Source organism: Pleurodeles waltl, chromosome 11, assembly GCF_031143425.1.
Source record: "Pleurodeles waltl isolate 20211129_DDA chromosome 11, aPleWal1.hap1.20221129, whole genome shotgun sequence".
In the NCBI taxonomy this organism is placed as follows: domain Eukaryota; kingdom Metazoa; phylum Chordata; class Amphibia; order Caudata; family Salamandridae; genus Pleurodeles; species Pleurodeles waltl.
This window is the reverse complement of record NC_090450.1, coordinates 378,105,882-378,126,046: the sequence shown is the minus strand read 5'-3', so window position 1 is coordinate 378,126,046 and position 20,165 is coordinate 378,105,882. Positions and strand designations below refer to the sequence as shown.

General features: G+C 48.1%; 1 protein-coding gene across 12 annotated transcripts in view; it reads left to right on the top strand.

The window, feature by feature from the left end:
- Positions 1 to 20,165, top strand: part of PXYLP1 (2-phosphoxylose phosphatase 1) — an 807,084-nt gene that overhangs the window by 321,693 nt on the left and 465,226 nt on the right. The window contains exon 1 of one of the 12 annotated variants that reach the window (XM_069213686.1): positions 2,510 to 2,528. The exons of the other annotated variants lie outside the window; for them this stretch is intronic. The gene's annotated coding sequence lies outside the window, so the exon portion shown is untranslated. Of the gene's footprint in view, positions 1 to 2,509; positions 2,529 to 20,165 lie in introns of those variants that run through there. 12 annotated transcript variants of the gene reach the window in all.

Genomic DNA, 20,165 nt, shown 5'->3' with positions numbered 1-20,165 from the left:
GTGGTTTCTGCCGAATCCGGATTGGGAGGTGTCGAGTACCTTGTTGTCTTCCGGGAACCAGGATAGTTGGCTTTTAACAATTTGTTTTGATGACCTTGGCTGGGAAGGGGAGGAGGGAAATCGGCCGGTAGTTCTTGGGGTCGTCTGGGTCTGACTTTGGTTTCTTCAGCAGGGTGTTGATTTCTGTGTGCTTCCATCTTTCTGGGAAGGTGGCTGACTCAAAGGAGCTGTTGATGGTTTTGCAGAGGTGGGGGGCGATGATGATGTTTGCCTTATTGAAGATATGGTGTGGGCAGGGGTCCGATGGTAATCCGGAGTGGATGGAGGCCATGGTGGTGGCGGTGTCCTCTATGTTGACGGGGGTCCAGGTGTGGAGGAGGTGGGTGTTGCTTGGCGCGTTGGGTTCTTGGGTGTTTGTAGTCAGCTGGTTGGTCTGGGGTTTGAAGCTATTGTGGATTTCTTCTATCTTTCAACGGAAGTGGGTTGCCAGTGAGTTGCAGAACTCCTGTGATGGCAGGGGTTCGTTGGAGCAGGTCCTGGGGGTGGAGAGCTCATTGATGATGCCGAAGAGCTCTTTACTGTTGTGAGCGTTGGCGTCGATGCGGTTTTTGAAGTGGGTCCTTTTGGTGGTGCCGATCAGTTGGTGATGTTTGCCTATGGCATCCTTGAAAGCGATGTGGTTGGAGTTGGTAGGGTCAAGGTGCCAGGTTTTTTCCATTCTGCGACATAGCCGTTTGGATTCCTGTAGTTCTAGGGTGAACCAGCTGGTCTTGATTCTGTGGGAGGTGTTTGGTTTTTTTTTGAGCGGTGCGAGGGTGTTGATGCAATCTTCTATCCAGCAATGCAGGTTGGTGGTGGCTGCGTTGGGGCCCGGGGTCCCAGGGGGTGGGGCCCAGGCGAGAGTGGAGATCAGTTGATCCGTTGATATTTTGCTCCAGTTGCGTCGGGGGTTGTGTGCAGTGGTGGTGAGTGACTGGTTTCTGGTAGGAGAAGTGGATGCAGCAGTGGTCTGTCCAGCTGACTTTGGTGGTGTGGCTGAAAGAGACGTGGTTGCTGGCTGAGAAGATGGGGTCGAGTGTGTGGCCTCCGGAGTGGGTGGGTGAAGTGACGAGTTGCTTGAGGCCGAAGTTGTCGAGGTTGTCGATTAGGTTGGTGGTGTTGATATTTTCTAGGTTGAAGTTTAGGTCACCGAGGAGGATGTAGTCTGTTGAGGCGAGGGCTTGGGAGCTGATGGCGTCGGCGAAGATGTTGTAGAACTGCGGTCTGGGTCCAAGGGGTCTGTAGACCAGTGTTCTTCTGAGTGTCCTGTTGGCCTTGATGTGGATGTTGAAGTGGAGGCGCTCAGCGGAGTTGATGGTGTCATGGGAGTTGGTGGAGACTCTTATGGTGTTTTTGTGGACTATGGCGATTCCTCCTCCTGGTCTGTTGATTCGGTCTCTTCTGGTGATCTTGTAGTTTTCTGGTATGGCTATGGCAACGTCTGGTTCCGAGGCCATATTCATCCAGGTTTCGGTGAGGAATGCGATGTCGGGCAAGTATGTGGTCAGGAGGTCCCAGAGTTCAATTGCATGTTTGTGGACGGAGCGGGTGTTAAGTAGGATGCATCTTAGGCGGTTGTCTGTTTTGATTTGGAGTTTGGAGGTTAGGTTGCAGGTGAAATTGCAGGCTTTGCAGGAGAAGGGTCCTTTGGTGTGCGTCGGTGTGGACTGGAAGCAGATGGAGGAGCGTCCTGGATTAAGGGCGTGGAGTAAGTTGGCAGTGTAAAGGTATTCAGTGGCAGGGAAGGCGTGTTGGCCAGGGGGTCTGGCGCTGGGCGTGGTCTTGGCGCAGATGGGCACAGACGGGCATGCCTTTGGCACGCCAGATGCGTGTCCGCGCAGCGGCCGGCATAAGAGGGGAGGTGGGAGGGAGTGGCAGCTGGGAGGAGGAAGGGAAACCTCCAATGGGAGTGCTGGGGATGGGAGCAGCTGGAGTCAGGAGTGGGAAGAGCTCTGAGGAGTTGGGAGGGGGGCGGGCCGCGGGTAAGCAGCGACGCGAACCTTCCGGGGGAGGAGAAGCCAAGAAGCCCAAACAAGCCCAGACAAGCCCAAAACAATGACCGCACTTACCGGAGCAGTGGTGAGGAGGAAGCGACCTTCCTTAATGTTATGTTACCTACATTTGTATTGCACCTTCTACTATTAGTGTTGTACTGTAGCACTTTTTTTGTACTGGATACACCTGTTGTAAGGTTCTGGTATTTCTATTAATTGATTTTGTAAGTTTGTTTGGTTTTGGGGTTATCACGGATAATAGAAATTTGTTTGTTGAAATGCTAGTTTACTAATGGTTTGTGTTACTTAATGTTAAGGAAAGATGATTTCGATCCAGGTTAATATCTCTGAGGTATGATACGTCTACAGGTGGACACTCCAAAAGAATGTTCAATTTTTTTGTTTAGCAAGGTATCAGCTTGTTGACTGAATGGTCTGTTTTATATTTTTTCTAGGCAGAAATGACCAGCCAGCTCTATTGCTAGAATGCGCTATGTGAGTGTTAGAGATTCTTTTTTAAGTTGTTTGTTACATTTGAGTGGTTCTAATTCTGGCAGATACATTGTCATGCTCACCAAGAAACACCCTTATATCCCCCACACCCTAGTTATAATAGTCCCATTATTTAAATACCACACATAAACCATATTCCATATGTTTAGAAACAGAAAAAAAGGATGGGGCACTTCCAAAGTGCATAGGCACATCATGGGTAAAACCAATCACCCCATATTATTGCCGGCCATCAACAGTATTTTACAGTTAAATATATAATATTAACAATAATACTTCTTAGGTTATTCCAATGGGCTTTTTCTTGGAAGGATATGCACTATGACAATGTCCAAATTCATTCATTTTTCATACTTAAAAAATGGTTTTCAGGGTTGTTGCAGAAATGTTTGATCAATTGATTTGAGGATCCTGACATTTACCAAAACATTTGTTGAAACCCATGTTTCTACGTATTGATTGCAAAAGATTTTTTATATTTAGGAAGTATTTTGGATTTTTTTCTGCTAGCTCGTTCAGTAAAAATGATTCATTTCCAGTACTTATAAAAAAATATATATTAACTTTGCAGCTGTACAGAACATACATAACATATCCCCCAGTGGTCACTGGCCAAAGGAATGCCGTTTTAGACACCTGACATGGACAAATGTGAGTGGAGGAGTTCCATTTATATGGCAGACTCACACTCCCTCTAGGCAAAGGTTAACCACTAGGTCTGTTGGCCTGAATTAATGAAAGAGATAGAATTCAACTTGCTTCCTATTGAAGCATAAGGAGGTATAGATTCTAATGTCCATAGGGAGCGAATTCTAGAGGACCTAAAACAATCTCTTCCCCTTTAATGTGGGATTAAACCTGGGGATGGTCCAAACGTCTGTTTGGTTAACTACTGCTGCCTTTGTTGGACAATAAGGAGTTCGGTTTCGCCTCAAAAAGTGGGATCACTACCTGAGATACAATTATATAGAAAGTAGTCCGCATTGAATGCCATTCTTCAAGTGCCTGAAAGCCATGGCATTCTGATTCACGGTCTTGAAAGTGCAGACTAGTTTAGTCCTGAATTCTGAGACACCTGAAGCCATGTAGGCTATTTGAATACATAGAAAAGTTAGAATGGGAATTTGTGAAGTAGCTACGACTACCAAAGCTTACTTTATTTTTGGACAGACATGGTATAATTCTCCTGAATTGGTGGCATTGAAACTAAATTTCCTTACCCATTGCTTATACCTGTTGGTTGAACACCCTGTTCAACTTTGTGATAACTCTGAGGAATTCATCTTCTGACACTGGGACAGGGGTTATTTTCAAGCAAGATAGGAAGGGTTTCAGGTATCGTTAAAACATATACCTCTTTTGGTCCATAACATAGTGGTCTTTGCCTTTTGGGACTGAGCTTTGGATGATTTTCTACCACCCTATCTTCTACTTTTAAAAGAGAGGCTGGTTCTGGGTGTGGACTGAATTCAGACCCTGCACCCGTCCCTATGCCCCGAGAACCCCATGCGCATCGCCATAAGCCATGTGGTGGCACAGGGCCTACACTCATCCACCTTGAGCTATACTCTGCCTCTGTGTCCTCAGAAGAGTTGTTCGTCATTTCCCTTTTTTCTCTTTTAAAAAATGGTGAGCAGTTTTAGAACAGTTCTGAGTGGATCAAGATTTTTGTTTTTTAATGTTTTGAACCTATGGTGCTGATTTCATTTGTTTTTGTCAAGTACATGTATAGCCATGGTTGTTAAAAGGGATTAGGCTGTGCTTCCTTTACCCTGTATTGCTCTAACACGAGTGTTTTCCATGAGGCTGGCTTGAGAAAGGTTCTTGCATGGTTTTCAGATTGCTTTCATTGTGTGATTGCGACCAGACAACAGTGTTCAATTTGTGACGTCGAGTCAGACTGCAGCGATTCTCAGGTCGGTTTTAGGTATGAGAAGGAAACCAGCTATCTGACCCATTCACATTTTACAATTCGAAATCAGTTCTAGAATCAGAGTTCTTGAACTGTTCTCATATCGAATCATCTAGCATAAAATTAACACTTAAGTCTTTAGCACCTTTTTTGCAGTTCGCGTATTTCAAATAACGAAATTGGTTTGCACAAACTACAAAAAGATATATTTTTAATAAAGTTCTATCTTCATGCCAGTTTTGATGTACTATCGTTCAGGGTTTTTCTCCTGGAGGAAAGGTTTCTGTCCGCTTTAAAAAGGAAAATGCTTCTTTAGGTTCACCTCAACTAATTTTGTACTTATTGGCTAATGTGTATGAAATTGTAAATAAAGAAACTAACTTGGCTGTATTAGGAGACTACCAAATATTGTGTGAATATGTGAAAGGGTGACACTGTTAATAGTAAACTAAAAAGATGAATTTATTTAGAAAAGAAAACAAGTCCATAATAAATCTATGGACAGCTCTCTAATGCCACTTGACAAAGTGGAGACAGCGGAACAGTCCCACTTTTGCTTCTTTGGTTAAGCTAGCCCCTTGCCTAAATTAACTTGTCATTGCTTAGGAAGTTCTTAAACCGCTACAAGAATGGGCCTCTTGTGAATGAACCACAGTGTCTCCCCCGGTGTCTAGTATGATTAGCAGCTTAGAAACATGCAAACAAGACCCAGTATGGCAACATGTACCTCATTGAGTGGCTACAACAGGTTATTTCACACTCACACTTAGACCTATGCTGGTCTAAAACCGGGCTGGATTATGGCACCCATGAAGGTTCACTGGTACTTTATTAATGTACATTGTGAGGTCGCAAAGGCATTTATGCTGCAGTCTTTGCTTTGGGAGCTTGACGTTCTTGTGCTTGTTCCTTAATACTTCAACTAAAGTTGCTGAATTGTTTCTGGGTAAAACCGCGGCTCTGTCTTTTATATTTGCATGTGGTATTGCATGTGGTATATTTATACCACACTCCTAGCCAAAGGGCTGAAGAGGACTATACAGGGTCAAAGAAAAGCTTAATGTCATAAGAGATATAGCTGTTTTGTGTGCTGTTATTGCATTGTGAGATAGTATTCTTTTTAAAGAGGGATGTGGGGCTAACTGGCTACAGTATTTTAACTTCGAAATCTCCTACAGCAGCACTAGAAGTTGCAAAGCGGAGAAAAACAATTGGATGAATTAAATGGACATAACATAAACATAGTATGATATCCTTGTTGACCCCATTCATCTTAGTGTGTTGCCAAGTGCCAGGAAAAATGTGGTGTTGACTCTGTGCTGGAGGAGGGGAGTATTGTGCTTGTCTCTTTCCGTGTGTGTGTGTGTGTGTGTGTGTGTGTTGAGTTCCTGCAGATAAATATAGTCCCTCTGTGTAAGGAAATGCCTCCTTGGCATGGTTACCTCCTGACTTTTTGCCTTTGCTGATGCCAAGTTATGATTTGAAAGTGTGCTGAGGCCTGCTAACCAGGCCCCAGCACCAGTGTTCTTTCCCTAAAAACTGTACCTTTGTCTCCACAATTGGCACACCCTGGCATCCAGGTAAGTCCCTTGTAACTGGTACCCCTGGTACCAAGGGCCCTGATGCCAGGGAAGGTCTCTAAGGGCTGCAGCATGTCTTATGCCACCCTGGGGACCCCTCACACAGCACATGCACACTGCTTGCCAGCTTGTGTGTGCTGGTGGGGAGAAAATGACTAAGTCGACATGGCATTCCCCTCAGGGTGCCATGCCAACCTCACACTGCCTATGGCATAGATAAGTCACCCCTCTAGCAGGCCTTACAGCCCTAAGGCAGGGTGCACTATACCACAGGTGAGGGCATAGGTGCATGCGCACTATGCCCCTACAGTGTCTAAACAAAACCTTAGACATTGTAAGTGCAGGGTAGCCATAAGAGTATATGGTCTGGGAGTCTGTCATACACGAACTCCACAGCACCATAATGGCTACACTGAAAACTGGGAAGTTTGGTATCAAACTTCTAGCACAATAAATGCACAGTGATGGCAGTGTACATTTTATTGTGAAATACACCCCAGAGGACATCTTAGAGATGCCCCCTGAAAACATACCCGACTTCCAGTGTGGGCTGACTTTTTTTGCCAGCCTGCCACACACCAGACATGTTGCTGGCCACATGGGTAGAGTGCCTTTGTCTCACCTCCCCCTGCAGGAACTGTAACACCTGGCGGTGAGCCTTAAAGGCCTCAAAGGCTCACCCCCTTTGTTACAGCGCCACAGGGCATCCCAGCTAGTGGAGATGCCCACCCCCTCGGGCCACGGCCCCACATTTGGCGGCAAGGCCGGAGGAGATAATGAGAAAAGCAAGGAGTCGTCACTGGCCAATGAGCACAACCCCTAAGGTGTCCTGAGCTGAGGTGACTCTGACTTTTAGAAATCCTCCATCTTACAGATGGAGGATTCCCCCAATAGGATTAGGGATGTGCCCCCCTCCCCTCAGGGAGGAGGCACAAAGAGGGTGTAGCCACCCTGAGGGCTAGTAGCCATTGGCTACTAACCCCCCAGACCTAAATACACCCCCTAAATTGAGTATTTTGGGGCCCCCAGAACCAAGCAAGATAGATTCCTGCATCCTGGAGACGAAGAAGGACTGCTGACCTGAAGCCCTGCAGAGAAGTCGGAGACACCAACTGCTTTGGCCCCAGCCCTACCGGCCTGTCTCCCCCACTTCAAGAAAAACTGCGACACGCCCCCCAGGGTCCAGCGACCTCTGAAGCCTCAGAGGACTACCCTGCATCTAAAAGGACCAAGAACTCCTGAGGACAGTGGCTCTGTTCCACAAAGACTGCAACTTTGCAACAAAGAAGCAACTTTTAAAGACCACTCGTTTCCCGCCGGAAACGTGAGACTTTCCACTCTGCACCCGACCCCCCCGGCTCGACCTGTGGAGAACCAACACTACAGGGAGGACTCCACTGCGACCCTGTGAGTAGCCAGATTTGACCCCCATGAGCCCCCCCAGCGACTCCTGCAGAGGGAATCCAGAGGCTCCCCCGGACCGCGACTGCCTGCTTCAAAGAACCCGACGCCTGGGAAACACACTGCACCCGCAGCCCCCCAGGACCTGAAGGATCTGACCTCCAGTGCAGGAGCAACCCCCAGGTGGCCCTCTCCCTTGCCCAGGTAGTGACTACCCCGAGGAGACCCCCCCCCCCCTCTGCCTGCCTGCATTGCTGAAGAGACCCCTGGGTCTCCCTTTGAAACCTATTGCAAACCCGACGCCTGTTTGCACTCTGCACCCGGCCGCCCCTGTGCCACTGAGGGTGTACTTTTTGTGCTGATTTGTGTGTCCCCCAGTGCCCTACAAAACCCCCCTGGTCTGCCCTCCGAAGTCACAGGTACTTACCTGCTGGCAGACTGGAACCGGGGTACCCCCTTCTCCATTGAAGCCTATGCGTTTTGGGCACCACTTTGACCTCTGCACCTGACCGGCCCTGAGCTGCTGGTGTGGTAACTTTGGGGTTGCCCTGAACCCCCAATGGTGGGCTACCTTGGACCCAACTTTGAACCCTGTAAGTGTTTTACTTACCTGTGAACTTAACATTTACTTGCCTCCCCCAGGAACTGTTGCATTTTGCACTGTGTCCAATTTTAAACTAGCTTATTGCCATTTTTGCCAAAACAGTACATGCTATTGTTTTGTTTCAAAGTTCCTAAGATACCTGAGTGAAATATCTTTCATTTAAAGTATTGTTTGTAAATCTTGAACCTGTGGGTCTTGAAATAAACTAAGAAAATATATTTTTCTATATAAAAACGTATTGGCCTGGAATTGTCTTTGAGTGCGTGTTCCTCATTTATTGCCTGTGAGTGTACAACAAATGCTTAACACTACCCTCTGATAAGCCTACTGCTCGACCACACTACCACAAAATAGAGCATTAGAATTATCTCTTTTTGCCACTATCTTACCTCTAAGGGGAACCCTTGGACTCTGTGCATGCTATTTCTTACTTTGAAATAGTACATACAGCGCCAGCTTCCTACATTGGTGGATCAGCGGTGGGGTACAAGACTTTGGATTTGCTGGACTACTCCGCCAATACCTAATCACACAACTAAATTCCCAAAATTTTCATTAGAAACTGATTTTTTAAATTAAGAGCTATTTTTCTAAATTTTTAAAAGTCCTGCTAGGGCCTTGTGTTAGTCCCTGTTAGCATTTCTTTTAGAGTTTAAAAGTTTTGTAAAAGTTTGAATTAAGTTCTAGAGATAGTTTTAGATTGTTAAAAAGTATTCCAACTTTTAGAAACAAAATGTCTACTACAGTAGAGATAGTGATGGAGCTCAACCTCACCCCTTACCTGCATCTTAGGATGTCAGAGTTAAGGTCTCTCTGTAAAATTAAAAAGATAAAAACTGGTTCAAACCCTACCAAAGTACAGCTCCAGGAGCTCTTGGCAGAGTTTGCTAAAAACAACCCCTCTGATGATGGCCTCACAGAGGGGGACACTAGTGAGTTGGAGGAACTCCCACCTCCAGTCCTAGATAGGGAGACCAGGGTTTCTCCAACCCTGACTCCACATGTGATAGTCAGAGATGCTGTTTCTCCCACAGGAGAGTCCAGCAACTCTGGAAGCATTGAGGACAGCCTCAATGAAGATGACTTCCTGCTAGCCAGGTTGGCCAAAAGATTGGCTTTGGAAAGACAGATCCTAGCCATACAGAAAGGGAAAGACAAGAGATGGGCTTAGGTCCCATCAATGGTGGCAGCAATATAAATGGGGCCAGAGATTCCCCTGACATGCTAAAAGTCCCTAAAGGGATTGTAACTAAATATGAAGATGGTGATGACATCACCAAATGGTTCACAGCTTTTGAGAGGGCTTGTGCAACCAGAAAAGTAAACAAATCTCACTGGGGTGCTCTCCTTTGGGAAATGTTCACTGGAAAGTGTAGGGATAGACTCCTCACACTCTCTGGAAAAGATGCAGAATCCTATGACCTCATGAAGGCTACCCTGATTGAGGGCTTTGGATTCTCAACTGAGGAGTACAGGATTAGGTTCAGGGGGGTCAAAAATCCTCGAGCCAAGGTTGATTTTGTTGACTTCTCAGTCAAAACACTAGATGGTTGGATTAATGGCAGTGGTGTAAGTGATTATGATGGGCTGTACAATCTGTTTATGAAAGAACACCTGTTAAGTAATTGTTTCAATGATAAACTGCATCAGCATCTGGTAGACCTAGGTCCAATTTCTCCCCAAGTATTGGGAAAGAAGGCAGACCATTGGGTCAAGACTAGGGTGACCAAGACTTCCACAGGGGGTGACCAAAAGAAAGGGGTCACAAAGACTCCCCAGGGGAAGAGTGTTGAGACATCCAAGGGAAAAAGTAATGAGTCTTCTACAGGGCCCCAAAAACCTGCTCAGGAGGGAGGGTCCAAAGCCTCTTCACAATCCAATTTTGGTTCAAGGGTAAAAACTTTGTTCCCAAAAAGGCCTTGTGTCGTAGCTGTAATCAGCAGGGACACCAAACTGGAGACAAGGCCTGTCCCAAGAAAGGTTCCACTTTAAACTCTATTCCAGTTAGCAGTGGAATAGCCACTCTCCAGGTGGGATCAACAGTGTGCCCAGAGCAAATCAGGGTTCACACTGAAGCTACATTAGTTTCTGAGGGTGGGGTGGACTTAGCCACACTGGCTGCCTGGCCCCCTAATATGCAAAAATACAGGCAGCAACTCTTAATTAATGGGACTAGTGTAGAAGGCCTGAGGGATACAGGTGCCAGTGTGTAGGAGGCTGGACTGGCTTGTAGTGAGTACCTAGGGGTACTTGCACCAGGCCCACTTATCCCTTATTAGTGTATAGGGTGTCTAGCAGCATAGGCTGATAGATAATGGTAGCTTAGCAGAGCAGCTTAGGCTGAACTAGGAGATGAGTGAAGCTCCTACAGTACCACTTAGTGTCATATGCACAATATCATAAGAAAACACAATACACAGTTATACTAAAAATAAAGGTACTTTATTTTTATGACAATATGCAAAAAGTATCTCAGTGAGTATCCTCAGTATGAGGATAGGAAATATACACAAGATATATATACACAATGCCAAAATATGCAGTAATAGTCTTAGAAAACAGTGCAAACAATGTATAGTTACAATAGGATGCAATGGAGACACATAGGGATAGGGGCAACACAAACCATATACTCCAAAAGTGGAATGCGAACCATGAATGGATCCCAAACGTTTGTGACCTTGTAGAGGGTCACTGGGACTATTAGAAAATAGTAAGGGTTAGAAAAATAGCCCACCCCAAGACCCTGAAAAGTGAGTGCAAAGTGCACTAAAGTTCCCCAAAGGACATAGAAGTCGTGATAGGGGAATTCTGCAGGAAAGACACAAACCAGCAATGCAACAACGATGGATTTCCAGTCGAGGGTACCTGTTGAACAAGGGGACCAAGTCCAAAAGTCACAAGCAAGTCGGAGATGGGCAGATGCCCAGGAAATGCCAGCTGTGGGTGCAAAGAAGCTGCTACTGGACTGTAGAAGCTTAGGTTTCTGCAGGAACGACAAGGGCTAGAGACTTCCCCTTTGGAGGACGGATCCCTCACGCCGTGGAGAGTCGTGCAGAAGTGTTTTCCCGCCGAAAGACCGCCAACAAGCCTTGCTAGCTGCAAATTGTGCTGTAAGGGTTTTTGGACGCTGCTGTGGCCCAGGAGGGACCAGGATGTCGCAAATTGCGTCAGGAGAGAGAGGGGACGTCGAGCAAGACAAGGAGCCCTCTCAGCAGCAGGTAGCACCCGGAGAAGTGCTAGAAACAGGCACTAGGAGGATGCGTGAAACGGTGCTCACCCGAAGTCGCACAAAGGAGTCCCACGTCGCCGGAGAACAACTTAGGAGGTCGTGCAATGCAGGTTAGAGTGCCGTGGACCCAGGCTGGACTGTGCACAAAGGATTTCCGCCGGAAGTGCACGGAGGCCGGAGTAGCTGCAAAAGTCACTGTTCCCAGCAATGCAGTCTGGCGTGGGGAGGCAAGGACTTACCTCCACCAAACTTGGACTGAAGAGTCACTGGACTGTGGGAGTCACTTGGACAGAGTTGCTGGATTCAAGGGACCTCGATCGTCGTGCTGAGAGGAGACCCAAGGTACCGGGGATGCAGTTCTTTGGTGCCTGCAGTTGCAGGGGGACGATTCCGTCGACCCACGGGAGATTTCTTCGGAGCTTCTAGTGCAGAGAGGAGGCAGACTACCCCCACAGCATGCACCACCAGGAAAACAGTCGAGAAGGCGGCAGGTTCAGCGTTACAGAGTTGCAGTAGTCGTCTTTGCTACTATGTTGCAGTTTTGCAGGCTTCCAGCGCGGTCAGCAGTCGATTCCTTGGCAGAAGGTGAAGAGAGAGATGCAGAGGAACTCGGATGAGCTCTTGCATTCGTTATCTAAGGAATCCCAAGAGACAGAGACCCTAAATAGCCAGAAAAGAGGGTTTGGCTACCTAGGAGAGAGGATAGGCTAGCAACACCTGAAGGAGCCTATCAGAAGGAGTCTGACGTCACCTGATGGCACTGGCCACTCAGAGCAGTCCAGTGTGCCAGCAGCACCTCTGTTTCCAAGATGGCAGAGGTCTGGAGCACACTGGAGGAGCTCTGGACACCTCCCAGGGGAGGTGCAGGTCAGGGGAGTGGTCACTCCCCTTTCCTTTGTCCAGTTTCGCGCCAGAGCAGGGCTAAGGGGTCCCTGAACCGGTGTAGACTGGCTTATGCAGAAATGGGCACCAAATGTGCCCATGAAAGCATTTCCAGAGGCTGGGGGAGGCTACTCCTCCCCTGCCTTCACACCATTTTCCAAAGGGAGAGGGTGTAACACCCTCTCTCAGAGGAAGTCCTTTGTTCTGCCATCCTGGGCCAGGCCTGGCTGGACCCCAGGAGGGCAGAAGCCTGTCTGAGGGATTGGCAGCAGCTGCAGTGAAACCCCTGAAAAGGCAGTTTGGCAGTACCAGGGTCTGTGCTATAGGCCACTGGGATCATGGGATTGTGCCAATCCTGCCAGGATAGTATAGAGGGGGCAATTCCATGATCATAGACCTGTTACATGGCCATATTCGGAGTTACCATTGTGAAGCTACATATAGGTAGTGACCTATATGTAGTGCACTCGTGTAATGGTGTCCCCGCACTCACAAAGTCCGGGGAATTGGCCCTGAACAATGTGGGGGCACCTTGGCTAGTGCCAGGGTGCCCTCACACTAAGTAACTTTGCACCTAACCTTTACCAGGTAAAGGTTAAACATATAGGTGACTTATAAGTTACTTAAGTTCAGTGTAAAATGGCTGTGAAATAACGTGGACGTTATTTCACACAGGCTGCAGTGGCAGGCCTGTGTAAGAATTGTCAGAGCTCCCTATGGGTGGCAAAAGAAATGCTGCAGCCCATAGGGATCTCCTGGAACCCCAATACCCTGGGTACCTCAGTACCATATACTAGGGGATTATAAGGGTGTTCCAGTAAGCCAATGTGAATTGGTAAAATTGGTCACTAGCCTGTTAGTGACAATTTGAAAGAAATGAGAGAGCATAACCACTGAGGTTCTGGTTAGCAGAGCCTCAGTGAGACAGTTAGTCACTACACAGGTAACACATTCAGGCACACTTATGAGCACTGGGGCCCTGGATGACAGGGTCACAGTGACACATACAACTAAAACAACATATATACAGTGAAAAATGGGGGTAGCATGCCAGGCAAGATGGTACTTTCCTACACAGTGTCACCATGGTGACAGAGAAACTGGTTTTCCCTGGTCAATACCTGGCTGGACAAACTTATCCAGTCACCATCGCTGACAATCAGACTAAAGTACATCCCATGGTAACTTTAGAATGGGGACGGGTCACTGGCCTGAAACAGGTGGTAGTCTCCTCTGCTATCCCAGTAGACTGTTTGCTTGGAAACGACCTGGAGTCCTCAGCATGGGCTGAGGTAGAACTCAAAACCTATGCAGCCATGCTGGGTATCCCTGAACAGGTGTGTGTCAAGATAAGGGCACAGTGCAAGGCTCAGGGTGAAAAAGAAGTGTTGGAGCTTGGAATAATGGCCCAACCCTCCAAGAGAAAAGGAAAGAAGACTGGGGAACCAGCTTCAAAACCGCAAAAGAAAAAGAACCTCTCTTCCCAGGAAGAAGTTCTGCCCTCTGAGAGAACTGAGCCCATGGAGTTGGAAACTTATCAGGTTGAACTCTTGAGCCCAGGGGACCCACAAGGGAACAGTTGTGTAAGGGGCAAGAAACATGTCCCTCTCTTGAAGGCCTTAGGCAGCAAGCTACTGAAGAGACAAAAGGAAAAATCACTGGAACACATAGGGTCTATTGGGAAGATGGACTCCTATACACTGAGGCAAGAGATCCCAAACCTGGTGCCACTAGGAGAGTGGTAGTGCCTCAGGAGTTTAGAGAGTTCATTCTAACCTTAGCCCATGACTGTAGGAAGTTGGCTCTGTATGTACTACTTCAAAGTAAGAAATAGCATGCACAGAGTCCAAGGGTTCCCCTTAGAGGTAAGATAGTGGCAAAAAGAGATAATTCTAATGCTCTATTTTGTGGTAGTGTGGTCGAGCAGTATGCTTATCAGAGGGTGGTGTTAAGCATTTGTTGTACACACACAGGCAATAAATGGGAAACACACACTCAAAAGACAATTCCAGGCCAATAGGTTTTTATATAGAAAAATATATTTTCTTAGTTTATTTTAAGAACCACAGGTTCAAGATTTACAAGTAATACTTTAAATGAAAGGTATTTCACTCAGGTATCATAGAAACTTTGAATCAACACAATATCATGTACAGTTTTAGCAAAAATGGCAATAAGCTATTTTAAAATTGGACACAGTGCAAAATTCAACAGTTCCTGGGGGAGGTAAGTAAATGTTAAGTTCACAGGTAAGTACAACACTTACAGGGTTCAAAGTTGGGTCCTAGGTAGCCCACTGTTGGGGGTTCAGGGCAACCCAAAGTTACCACACCAGCAGCTCAGGGCCGGTCAGGTGCAGAGGTCAAAGTGGTACCCAAAACGCATAGGCTTCAAAGGAGAAGGGGGTGCCCCGGTTCCAGTCTGCCAGCAGGTAAGTACCCGCGCCTTCGGAGGGCAAACCAGGGGGGTTTTGTAGGGCACCGGGGGGGACACAAGTCAGCACAAAAAGTACACCCTCAGCGGCACAGGGGCGGCCAGGTGCAGAGTGCAAACAGGCATCGGGTTTGCAATAGGTTTCAATGGGAGACCCAGGGGTCTCTTCAGCGATGCAGGCAAGGAGGGGGGGGGGGCTCCTCGGGGTAGCCACCACCTGGGCTAGGGAGAGGGCCACCTGGGGGGTCACTCCTGCACTGGAGGTCGGATCCTTCAGGTCCTGGGGGCTGCGGGTGCAATGGGTTTCCCAGGCGTCGGGTTCTTTGAAGCAGGCAGTCGCGGTCAGGGGGAGCCTCTGGATTCCCTCGGCAGGCGTCGCTGTGGGGGCTCAGGGGGGTCAACTCTGGCTATTCACAGGCTCGCAGTCGCCGGGAAGTCCTCCCTGTAGTGTTGGTTCTCCGCAGGTCGAGCGGGGGGCGTCGGGTGCAGGGTGGAAAGTCTCACGCTTCCGGCGGGAAACGTGTGGTCGTTCAAAGTTGCTTCTATGTTGCAAAGTTGCAGTTTCTTTGGAACAGGGCCGTTGTCCTCGGCAGTTTTTGGTCCTTTTAGATGCAGGGTAGTCCTCTGAGGCTTCAGAGGTTGCTGGACCCTGGGGGACGCGTCGCTGTTGCAGTTTTTCTTGAAGTGGGGAGACAGGCCGGTAGGGCTGGGGCCAAAGCAGTTGGTGTCTCCGTCTTCTCTGCAGGGCTTCAGGTCAGCAGTCCTTCTTCGTCTTCAGGTTGCAGGAATTTTTCTTGCTTGGTTCTTGGGGCCCCTAAATACTCGATTTAGGGGTGTGTTTAGGTCTGGGGGGTTAGTAGCCAATGGCTACTATCCCTAAGGCTGGTTACACCCTCTTTGTGCCTCCTCCCTGAGGGTAGGGGAGTACATCCCTAATCCTATTGGGGGAATCCTCCAGCTGCAAGATGGAGGATTTCTAAAAGTAAGAGTCACCTCAGCTCAGGACACCTTAGGGGTTATCCTGACTGGCCAGTGACTCCTCCTTGTTTTTCTCATTATCTCCTCCGGCCTTGCCGCCAAATGTGGGGCCGTGGCCGGAGGGGGCGGGCATCTCCACTAGCTGGGATGCCCTGTGGCACTGTAACAAAGGGGGTGAGCCTTTGAGGCTCACCGCCAGGTGTTACAGTTCCTGCAGGGGGAGGTGAGAAGCACCTCCACTCAGTACAGGCTTTGTTACTAGCCACAGAGTGACAAAGGCACTCTCCCCATGTGGCCAGCAACATGTCTGGTGTGTGGCAGGCTGGTAAAACTAGTCATCCCACACTGGAAGTCGGGTATGTTTTCAGGGGGCATCTCTAAGATGCCCTCTGGGTGTATTTCACAATAAAATGTACACTGGCATCAGTGTGCATTTATTGTGCTGAGAAGTTTGATACCAAACTTCCCAGTTTTCAGTGTAGCCATTATGGTGCTGTGAAGTTCGTGTTGACAGACTCCTAGACCATATACTCTTATGGCTACCCTGCACTTACAATGTCTAAGGTTTTGCTTAGACACTGTAGGGGCATAGTGCTCATGCACCTATGCCCTCACCTATGGTATAGTGCACCCTGCCTTAGGGCTGTAAGGCCTGCTAGAGGGGTGACTTACCTATGCCATAGGCAGTGTGAGGTTGGCATGGCACCCTGAGGGGAGTGCCATGTCGACTTAGTCATTTTCTCCCCACCAGCACACACAAGCTGGCAAGCAGTGTGTATGTGCTGAGTGAGGGGTCCCCTGGGTGGCATAAGACATGCTGCAGCCCTTAGAGACCTTCCCTGGCATCAGGGGCCCTTGGTAACAGAGGTACCAGTTACAAGGGACTTACCTGGATGCCTGGGTGAGCTAATTGTGGAGACAAAGATACAGTTTTAGCGAAAGAACACTGGTGCTGGGGCCTGGTTAGCAGGCCTCAGCACACTTTCAAATCATAACTTGGCATCAGCAAAGGCAAAAAATCAGGGGGTAACCATGCCAAGGAGGCATTTCCTTACAATGACATTCTACTTGCTGGGCATTTGGGACAAACCAAGACTTGGGAGAGGTTAGTCAACCATTTCTATTGGCCCAACACGCCCCAGAAAGTAAAGGAGTTTTGTGCCTCCTGTGCCACCTGTCAAGCCATTGGTAAGAAAGGTAGCCATCCAAAGGCCCCCCTCATTCCACTTCCAGTGGTAGGGGTCCCATTTGAAAGAGTGGGAGTGGACATAGTGGGTCCACTGGAACCTCCCACAGCCTCAGGGAATCAGTATATCCCAGTAGTAGTGGATGATGCTACTAGATACCCTGAAGCAATTCCCCTTAGGTCCACTACTGCCCCTGCAGTAGCCAAAGCACTCATTGGTATTTTTTTACCAGAGTGGGATTTCCTAAGGAGGTGGTGTCTGACAGAGGTACCAACTTCATGTCAGCATACCTGAAACACATGTGGAATGAGTGTGGGGTGACTTACAAATTCACCACACCTTACCATCCACAAACCAATGGTCTTGTTGAAAGGTTTAACAAGACACTGAAGGGCATGATTATGGGGCTCCCTGAAAAGCTCAAAAGGAGATGGGATGTCCTCTTGCCATGTCTGCTTTTCGCCTACACAGAGGTGCCTCAGAAGGGAGTTGGGTTTTCCCCCTTTGAACTTCTGTTTGGCCATCCTGTTAGGGTACCACTAGCTCTTGTTAAAGAAGGCTGGGAGAGACCTCTTCATGAGCCTAAGCAAGATATAGTGGACTATGTATAAGGCCTACGTTCCAGGATGGCAGAGTGCACGGAAAAGGCAAGTAAAAACCTTGAGGCCAGCCAACAACTCCAGAAGATGTGGTATGACCAAAAGGCTGCTATGGTTGAGTTTCAGCCAGGGCAAAAAGTCTGGGTTCTGGAACCTGTGGCTCCCAGGGCACTTCAGGACAGATGGAGTGGCCCTTACCCAGTGCTAGAAAGAAATAGTCAGGTCACCTACCTGGTAGACCTAGGCACTAGCAGGACCCCCAAAAGGGTGATCCATGTGAACCGCCTCAAACTCTTTCATGACAGGGCAGATGTAAACATGTTAATGGTTACAGATGAGGACCAGGAAGCTGAGAGTGAACCTCTCTCTGATCTCCTTTCCACTGACCCTAAAGATGGCTCAGTAGATGGAGTGATCTATTCAGACACCCTCTCTGGCCAACAGCAAGCTGACTGTAGGAAAGTCCTACAGCAGTTTGCTGAACTCTTTTCCCTAATCCCTGGTCAGACATACATGTGTACCCATAATGTGGACACAGGAGACAGCATGCCTGTCAAAAACAACATTTTTAGACAGTCTGACCAAGTTAAGGAAAGCATCAAAGTGGAAGTCCACAAGATGCTGGAATTGGGAGTCATTGAGCAATCGGCTAGCCCAGTGGTCTTAGTCCCCATACCTTACACAAAAGATGGTAAGAGAGAGATGAGGTTTTGTGTGGTCTACATAGGACTTAATTTTGTCACCAAGACAGATGCCCATCCCATCCCAAGGGCAGATGAGTTAATTGATAAATTGGGTGCTGCCAAATACTTAAGTACCTTTGACTTGACAGCAGTGTATTGGCAAATAAAAATGGCACCAGGAGCAAAAGAAAAGACTGCATTCTCTACACCTGATGGGCACTATCAGTTTACTGTGATGCCCTTTGGCTTAAAGAATACCCCTGCCACCTTCCAAAGGTTGGTGAATCAAGTCCTTGTTGGCTTGGAGTCCTTTAGTGCAGCTTATCTTGATGATATTGCTGTCTTTAGCTCCAGCTGGCAGGATCACCTGGTCCACTTGAAGAAGGTTTTGCAGGCCCTGAAAGCAGCAGAGGCCTCTCTATCAAAGCATCCAAATGCCAGATAGGGCAGGGTATTGTGGTTTACTTGGGACACCTTGTAGGTGGAGGCCAAGTTCAGCCACTCCAACTGAAGATCCAGACTATTCTGGACTGGGTAGCTATCAAAACCCAGACTCAAGTCAGGGCATTCCTTGGCTTGACTGGTTACTATAGGAGGTTTGTGAAGGGATATGGATCCATAGTGACACCCCTCACAGAACTTACCTCTAAGAAAATGCCCAAGAAGGTAAACTGGACTGTAGAATGCCAACAGGCCTTTGACACCCTGAACAAGCTATGCGTACAGCACCAGTTCTCAATGCTCCAGATTACTCCAAGCAGTTCATTGTGCAGACTGATGCCTCTGAACATGGGATAGGGGCAGTTCTGTCCCAAACAAATGATGATGGCCTTGACCAGCCTGTTGGTTTCATTAGCAGGAGGTTACTCCCCAGGGAGCAGCGTTGGAGTGCCATTGAGAGGGAGGCCTTTGCTGTGGTTTGGTCCCTGAAGAAGCTGAGACCATACCTCTTTGGTACTCACTTTGTAGTTCAAACTGACCACAGACCTCTCAGATGGCTAATGCAAATAAAAGGTGAAAATCCTAAACTGTTGAGGTGGTCCATATCCCTACAGGGAATGGACTTTGTAGTGGAACACAGACCTGGGACTGCCCATGCCAATGCAGATGGCCTTTCCAGGTTCTTCCACTTAGAAAATGAAGACTCTTGGGAAAGGTTAGTCTCATCCTCTTTCATTTTGGGGGGGGTGTAATGAAATGTCTCCTTGGCATGGTTACCCCCTGACTTTTTGCCTTTGCTAATGCCAAGTTATGATTGAAAGTGTGCTGGGACCCTGCTAACCAGGCCCCAGCACCAGTGTTCTTTCCCTAAACTGAACCTTTGTCTCCACAATAGGCACAACCCTGGCACCCAGGTAAGTCCTTTGTAACTGGTACCAAGGGCCCTGATGCCAGGGAAGGTCTCTAAGGGCTGCAGCATGTCTTATGCCACCCAGGGGACCCCTCACTCAGCACATACAACACTGGTTGCCAGGTTGTGTGTGCTGGTGGGGAGAAAATGACTAAGTCGACATGGCACTCCCCTCAGTGTGCCATGCCAACCTCACACTGCCTGTGGCATAGATAAGTCACCCCTCTAGCAGGCCTTACAGCCTTCAGATAGGGTGCACTATACCACAGGTGAGGGCATATATGCATGAGCACTATGCCCCCACAGTATCTAAGCAAAACCTTAGACTTTGTAAGTGCAGGGTAGCCATAAGAGTATATGGTCTGGGAGTTTGTCAAACATGAACTCCACAGCACCATAATGGCTACACTGAAAACTGTGAAGTTTGTTATCAAACTTCTCAGCACAATAAATGCACACTGATGCCAGTGTGCACTTTATTGTAAAATACACCCAGAGGGCATCTTAGAGATGCCCCCTGAAAACATACCCGACTTCCAGTGTGGGTGACTAGTCTTTGCCAGCCTGCCACACACCAGACATGTTGCTGGTTACATGGGGAGAGTGCCTTTGTCACTCGGTGACCAGGAACAAAGCCTGTACTGGGTGAAGGTGCTTCTCACCTCCCCCTGCAGGAACTGTAACACCTGGCAGTGAGCCTCAAAGGCTCACCCCCTTTGTTACAGCGCCACAGGGCATCCCAGCTAGTGGAGATGCCCGCCCCTCCGGCCACTGTCC